Genomic DNA, 8475 nt, shown 5'->3' with positions numbered 1-8475 from the left:
CTGGCATGCAGAAGGCAGCCGACCACTACAGCCAGCAGATGGCCCAGAGAGTGAGCTTTCCGACAGACACTCTGCAGGAACTGCTTGATCTGCATGCAGGCTGTGAGAAGGAAGCCATTGCAATCTTCATGGAGAACTCCTTCAAGGATGACAACCAGGTGTTCCAAAAGAAGCTTGAGGTAATAGGTCTTAGCATATATCCTTCCTAATTCCTGTTCTTGTAGATTGATGCCTACAAGTCCTCTTTTCTACACATAGTTCATATGTTTCTCATTTTAAAGTTTTGGATTCATGTGATTGTCTGGGCTCTATAGACTACTATTCATCATTTTTCTGAATGATTGTTTCTTTATTTCCATTATGGCAAAGCAAACTAACATGTGCTTATTAACAGTTTACAGAAATACTCAAGTTATTATGTCAAAATTCTTCAGGTGAGTTCCTAACACAAGATGAAAACAAGATTCAGATGTTGTATACCTGAAACTAATAAAATATCATTAGGAGGGTCATGGGGACTCCTCCCCATCCTCAAGACAGCAATGGTGCATTGTATCCTGGCCTTGTTTCTAATATATTTGACTAACTCTCCGCTACCGACTAGAGAAAATTGCTTTTAAAGAATCATGTGTTTTTATAATTTCTGTATGTCCTCTTTGGAGAACTGTCTATTTAGCTCCTTTGCCCAATTTAAAAATGTTTTTTTCTTCTTGGTATTGAGTTGTATAAGTTTTTATATATTTTGGAAAAACCGGTTAGGGCAAAAGGCTCATGTGTTTAGATATGCCCACTTGAGTAATCTCCATTTCTTAAAGTTAGCCAGTGCCATATAAAAAATCTAATCCGATGATCAATATTTAGCATATGCACAGGCCTAGAGACTGTCATGTGTGAATGCCAGGAGAGAGAATTCTTGAGGACAACATAATTCTGCCTAATAAAAACACCTTCACCTTGTTTTTGAGCCTGTCATTGACCATCCTATGAGTTACAAAACTCTCACTTCAATACAGAAGAAAATCAATAAAATTATAATTTTTCAAGTATAGCAAAACATTTCTTTCCCCATATTTCTGTACAATCAAGCCCTCATTAAAATAATTCATTAAGACTTCAAAAATCTATTCAGTGAACACATACGTCATTAGTGGACACTTGGTTTACTGTGCATATATGTTTATTAATAGCAATCCAAGTTTGCAGAGGAAAGTCTACTTCCAGTCATATTGCACTTTCCATTGATGATTGCTGATGGATGGACCACTATTAATTTTATGACTGATAAAGGAACCTTGATATTACTGGATTGCATATTTGATATTTGCTAACAGAGTGGAATTTAAAAGTTCCCATCAAAGAAAAAACAATGTTTATGTCTATGTAAGGTGACAACAATAATTAGACATTGTGGTGACCATTTTGCCATGGATACAAATATCAAACCATTACATTGTACACCTGAAGCCAATATAATGTAATATCTCAATTGAAAAAATAAAGGAACCCTGGACTTCATGTCTACCAACACCATCATTTTACAAATGTTGAGCCTGAATCCAAGAGAATTGAGGAACTTTCCACAGATCGCACAACGAATTGGTCTAAACTGTGACTAAAATGAGCTTCTTGAGCACGGTCTATGGTTCCATTATCCAGTCTAACTGGATGCCATCAAACTGCTTCTTCCAAGATGATCACACTTGGCTCTTCCCTTCTAACAGCCTCTTTCCTTTGTATTTCTCCACATTTCTGGGACAGGGCATCATAGAGAAAAAGAAGGAAAATCTCTTGCTGAAAAATGAAGAGGAATCTTTCAAATATTGCCAGGCTCAGCTTACACAGCTTTCAGAGCCGCTGATGGAAGGCATTTCGAAAGGAACTTTCTTTATACCTGGAGGATACATTCTCTACTCAGAGGAAATGAACAAGGTTGAACAGTCCTATGAATTGTTGCCCAGGTAAGGAGTGAAAGTGAGGAATAAAACGAGGGGGAAGACTAACCAATAGGGTCAGAGAGTGTTTGTGGGTTCTTTTGAAAATCTAAGGCAATAGGACCATTTGTGAAGACATAGCAAAGCATAGCGATATATGTACATTTTTACATTTCACATCTACAATTAGTTAAATACTCTTAAATAAGCCAGAATTTTCCCCCTAATTATAGGATTTATTATCAGGAAGGTAGATGAAAGAGAACATGTCTTTCATTTAAGAAACAATGCAATAGTTTATCATGCTGTATAAGGGATACATAATTAAAGAAACAATGTTCTCGCCTATACCGGTTTGGCTCAGTGGATAAAGCATCAGTCTGTGGACTGAAGGGTCCCAGGTTTGATTCCGGTCAAGGGCATGTACTTGGTTGCTGGCACATCCCCAGTTGGGAGTGTGCAGGAAGCAGTTGATGGATGTTTCTCTCTCATTGATGTTTCTAACTACTGAATGACTCAAGATTATAAACCATCACCATTCAGTTCTCCAGCTTACATTTCAGGTGCATAATCCAAACAGTATGCAGATAAACAAGGAGGGGGAGGCAAGACAATCACTCAATTTATTCTTGAGTAAATCAACTGACTTCCGAAAGAAAGAAAGAAAGAAGGAAGGAAAGAAAGCTTAACAAGCTTATGATCTTACCTAAAAAGGAAATATAAATAGTCAATTGGATTGGTAGGATAATGATTATCATTAAGTATAAACTACTAGTGATGATGATAATGATGGAATGATGGTGATGGTTGATCTATATTGAGCACACACTTCCTAAACCAAGTATTTTTTAAGTTGATCATTTAAATTGATTATCATTTTAATCTTTAAAATAATTTGACTTTAGGTACTAATGTCATCCATATAATACAGTTGAGAAATGAGATGCACTGAGAACCTCAGAAGTTACCTAAGAGCATACAGCCAGCAAGTGGTAGAGCTGGTAGGAAAGGTCTGTGTACCTGGCACCCAGTCAAATCTCAAAAGGAAGTTTAGCACAGCTTATTTGAAGAGGAGGAAGAAGCTATAAGTTGAAGTATCAATAAGTAGTATCTGAGTAAAGAAAGAGAAGATGAGCATCCAGTCATAAGAGAAAGAATGTGCAGAGACTGCATACAATTGAGGTGGAGTGTTAGTAGAACTTCCATAAGTGGCATCATTAAGAGAAGACTGGGGTTGCCAAATAGGGTATTTTTTTCCCCAACTAAAGATGTTGGATTTTTTAATTGTGGCCCTGGAAGGAAAGGCACCACTGTTGGATCCTAAGAAAGATGATTAACTTACAGGATCAAATTTGTAGTTTTGTTGAACATTCACTTCCCCAGCAAGAAGAGTCTTTGCTCCTTGTTTCCTCAGGCAATGGAGGTCCTCCAAAACTTCAATCAATCACAGGTTGCAACAGAGGAATCCATCATGCAGATTGACAAGGCTCTCACTGCTGTGGAGAAGGCTCTAAAAGGTACAAGGGAGGGCTGTGATAATGGACAGCAGGGAAGTTCCTGTAGTGTCCCTCAAGAACAAGTCCTTCTTGAAACAAGGTGTTTTCGGCAAAAAGAATTAGAACAACTTGGCTAAATCTAAAATTAACCAGGTGAGTTTTAATTGCTCTGTGAGGCAACCAGTGCCATTCGTCATATTCTGAAACATGTCTTGCTGGTATTGTTAGTAAGAATATTCAGAGATTCCTCTCTGCCTTTAGAAAACCATTTTAGTCTTACCTTTGAAGGGTACAGCTAGGTATAACTGTTATTTTATTCTCTCTGTAAGACCATTGTGGAACAACTGAACAAGCCAAGACAGAGGAATTGGAAAGAAAACAGGAGTTGCTAACACAGACACTGAATGAAAAAGTGAAACAAATGGAGGCTCTAGAGAGAAGCTTTGAAGAAAACATTGCCCAGCTGAATGAGAAGATGAGAGAACAAAACACAAAGCTGAAAGATCAGGAAAAATTTCTGCAGCACCTGCTGATGGTAAGTCTGGGTGGGATGTGGGCAAAACCTAAAGGATAGTCACCTACTTCCTCATGAAGGGAAGAACGAAACACTAAAGTCATAAAGTATAAAGTACATATAAAGTCATATGATTCAGTGAAATGTCAAGTTAATGCTATCATTCTAAAGTCCCAAGTATTTAGGACTCAGCACCTTTTGTGGTATTAGGATGAGGTTTCAAATAACATGGCCCAGACTCATGATCTACTGTTTGTGGTAATTAGTGTCCTATTGTGCCCCAGGTGAATAGGACTTCAGTTCTTAGGATGTTTGGTATAACCATCAAAGAGACCTGATATAGAGCCATCTGGTCTCAAAGTATCAGATTGTATGTGATATGAAATATGGGATAATGAAAGCTCTAAAAGATGCTACATTGGTTTCCATATCAGCCTGCTCTATTCTACACATCCAGAGTAAATGCATTTTTTGTCCCCACCTCAAGTTTGATAGCTATATTTTCTAGAGAGTCAGCAGTTCCCATTAAACATAACGTGTATGGTCATCCTGCTTCAGTGGATTGAAGAACTAGAACTAAACCTCCATTCCTCCCAAAGAACAGCCTTAGGACTGAAACACATTCCTGGCATAGGTGTCAGGCCTCAGAAAGTTCCAATTCCTTCACATCCCCAGTGATTTCCCAATAAGGGACCTTAGGAAGGTATAAAACAAAGATACTCCTGCTACCAGATCTAGAGGCTTAGAAATATTGGGCGAAAAGCATCAAAGAGCTATTTGAATTTTACAATGATTGTTATGTGGATGATAAAATTATATTTAATTGAGTGCATGTATTACTGGATTTTCCTGAAACCCATAGTCGTCATTTCTTAATTATAACTTCCTCTGCATCACTAGGCAGAAGAGATAAGAAGAAACACAAAGAGAAAAAGAAAGAAATGGAAAAAGCAACTGAAGGTGAGAACAGCTGAAAACACTCCAGATATCAAAATAATAAATTGTAGTTCAAAATTAAGAACTCTGCTCTTTGTAAAAAATCAGAATTTTCATTCTTTTAGTGAAAAGAGAAGTCACAGATTGGAAGTAACTATTCGCAAATCACACATTGGATAAAGTTTTTGTATCCAAGATATTTAAAGAATTCTTAAAACTCAACAAATATCTCACTAACTGGAAAAGCAAATATCCCAAGTAAAGGAAAAATATGATATAATTTAAACAGATACGTCATCCAAAATATACTTGGATGGCAATAAGCACAGTAAGCAACATCATTAGTTAGTAAAACATCATTACTTATTAGAAAAGTGGATATTCTAGCCACAATGAGATACCACTTACTGCACCTACTAGAATGGCTACAATTAAAAAGATGAAACATCTCAGGTGTTGGTGGGGATGTGGAGCAACTGGAATCTTTATACACTGCTGGTGGAAATGTAAAATGGTAAATCACGGGGGAAAAGATTGTCATACCCTTTGTAATAAAAAATTTTTTAAAAAAAGTTAAACAAATACCTACCATGCAGTTTAATCATTTTGTTTCTACATCTATCCCCAAGAAAAATGAAAGTTTGTGCATATGATAGCTTTATTGGTAATAGCCAATAACTGAAACAATGTCCATCCAGAGGTGAATGATGAACAAATTTTAACATATGCATACAAGCGAATACTACTGAACAATAAAAAGGAACAAACTATCAATACATATAAGAATGTTAGATGAATCTGAAAATAAATATGTTGAGTGAAAGAAGGCAGAGAAAAAATGTCTACATACTGTATGATCCTTTAATGTAAAATTCCAGAAAATGCAAGCAATTCTATAGTGACAGAAAGCTGGGCAGTGGTCTGTGATGGGGATGAGGGTTTACGTTCAAGAGGGAGGATTTTCCTAAGGACATGTGAAGATGTAGATGTTTCTGAGTGATGTACATGCTCATTACTTAATTTTGATAGTGGTTTAACAGGTGAATACATGTATGATAGGTAGATCAAAACTTATGTGGCAATATATTGCATTATTTTTATACCTCAATAAAGCTTTTCCAAAAAACAAAAACAAAAACACTCCAGGTAATGGGAAGCCCTACAATTGTTAATGTAAGCCATATCAGTGTTACAGAATAAACGAAGAAGAACCAAGCAACGCTTTGAGAGTTTGGAGTTACACTTTATTCACCCTGGTGGGCTTAGGGAAATGAATCCAAATTCTAAGCAAAGCTACAAGCAGAACTTCCCTTTTTATGGAAGAGCCAGCCCTTTGTGTGCTTGCTGGCGGCCTTGAAAACTACACAGTTCTATCCAATTAAAAAATGCACCTGGCATGGCATTGGGTATATCTAGTCTCTGGCTTACAAGGTCAGACAGCTAAGTTTATCTCCCCCATTATTTAAGCAGGCTAGAAAGCAAACTTATTTTTTCAGAATAAGAGGCCATCTAAAGAATAACAGAGAATTCCAAACAGTAGTTTTACAGAATAGGGATTTGCCTTCACATCAGTGCACCTGAAATCAAAGAATAACAAGTGTAGTTCATAGTTCTAGGGGATTTTTTTAACTGTTATTTACACTTAAAATTACTCAGTTTTGCTTACTCAGTTCAAAAATTCTCAAAAGAAGTTTTCTCTATAAAATAACAATAATACAAAAAAGATGGGTTGAAAGGCAAAATGAGATTATAATAATTTAATCCTCATGTTTCTCCGCTTATTTTTCTTCCTCAGAATCTATAGGAGAAATGATCGAGGAAATGCAAAAGAAAAATGAGCAGATGAAGGGGGAGATATACAAGATTTATGAGGTAAAAATAAAGCAATTGATTGAGAAGATGGAGATGGAGAAGGCCCAGTTCATGGCAGAGCAAGAGAGGATTCTAAATCTTAAACTTTAGGCATTCAACTCTGTCATTGCCATTTTATTTTCCACTGCATTTAATAAAAAATGTGCTTAGAAGTTAGATCGTTATGTAAGATTAAGAATTTTTCTAGCCCAAACATTAGTAGACACTTCATTCTCATACTGCTTCTACCTGTGACCATCTCTGGTTACTAAAGGGTATTACTCGCAGGATAAAATCTCATGGGATCCTTTATTATTAAATCACTAATAAGCAGAAGCTATTCACTGCCAGGCACTGTGCGATGGCTTTACAATCAATCTGTTATCAAGTCCTTATGTTAAGTTGTAGGTACTATGATATTCTCTTTTTCAAATGAGGAAATTATAATTTCATGAGGGATAAGAAATGTTTCAGAATCCTGCCTTGTGGAAGAGTAGCTGGTCTGTCTATTCTACTCAGTAAAGTTCAAGTTGATTCTCTTTCTGCCAGACCTGTATAACTTTATCTCTGCAGGAACCCTAATGAGAAGGAGGAAGACTCAATGACCATATACACTATTAATCATGTAATTATATGCCCACGCTGCCTGTATCATCCTGTTCTCCAGGCTCTACTCCAAGTAATTGTTGTGTCCAGATCTCCACCCAGAAATACAGTGTGGACTGGCACAGGCCCTGGTCTCCTCAAATTATTAATGTTACCTTGCCTCTAAGTTCTCAGCCTGTGGGTCGCAACCCTTTTGGGGGTCGAACGACCCTTTCACAGAGGTCGCCTAAATACATCCTGCATATCAGATATTCACATTATGATTCATAACAGTAGCAAAATTACAGTTATTAAGTAGCAACGAGAATAATTTTACAGTTGGGGGGTCACCACAACATGAGGAACTGTATTAAAGGGTCACGACATTAGGAAGGTTGAGAACCACTGCTCTAAGTTTTGGAGAGTTGTACTAAGTTTCCTCATCAAACATCTGCCATGATTCTGAATCATGTAGTAACTTTCCCAATGCAATTCACTCATCTTTCTCACCTTCTTAGACAAATATTTGAGAGGCCACACTACCTAGATCAGAGTTGAAGGAAAAAATGATATAATTTCCAGGAAGAGTGTGGTGCATGTGGGTGAAGAGGGTCAAGAATATGATTCTGGGTCACTAAAAGTTTAGAAACTACAAGAGAACAACATTTCTGTAGCTAAATAGAACTCAGAAATATTAATGAAAAACAGGATACTCTGGAGAGAGTGAAATATTAGAAATTGAGAAGTGCACTTAGTTCACAAATAAGTTTCAAAAACTCATGAAGGATTAACATAGGTATTGAAAAGGGAAATAATTTGGCAAATGTGGGAAATGTTTTACATTGTGTGAATTCAGTCTTCATTTTTTCTCTCAGATAAAATTACAGTCTCTCAGGAAGAAATACAAGGAAGATATCCAGGAACTTCAATTTGAAGTAAAATATATGGAGAGGAAAATAGAAGGAAACAAATGTACCATACTCTAAAAATGCTAGGAACATCACTTCCTAACCAGCTCCCTCCCTCCACAGGAAACTACTTGATTGAGCAACTTCTGAATGTCACACAGTTGCCACTAAACTAAAATTAGAATCATGATGTTTGTAATTTTGTTGAACCAAAAAAACTGCAAAGACGAAATAAACTGCAAATACAATGTTTC

At 36.7% G+C, this 8475-nt stretch overlaps 1 protein-coding gene and 1 long non-coding RNA gene across 2 annotated transcripts in view; both read left to right on the top strand.

Annotated features, from left to right (window-relative positions):
* Window positions 1-8475, top strand: part of LOC102759650 (guanylate-binding protein 4) — a 66684-nt gene that overhangs the window by 15852 nt on the left and 42357 nt on the right. The gene's annotated exons all lie outside the window — the stretch shown is intronic.
* On the top strand, window positions 6677-8473 carry LOC107182501. The gene is made up of 2 exons (XR_001513218.1): window positions 6677-6749; window positions 8189-8473. It is a non-coding gene; the product is annotated as an uncharacterized LOC107182501 (long non-coding RNA).

This window comes from Myotis davidii, unplaced genomic scaffold, assembly GCF_000327345.1.
Source record: "Myotis davidii unplaced genomic scaffold, ASM32734v1 scaffold1757, whole genome shotgun sequence".
Classification (NCBI taxonomy): domain Eukaryota; kingdom Metazoa; phylum Chordata; class Mammalia; order Chiroptera; family Vespertilionidae; genus Myotis; species Myotis davidii.
Note: the sequence above shows the minus strand (reverse complement) of the source record. Positions and strands in the feature narration are given on the sequence as shown.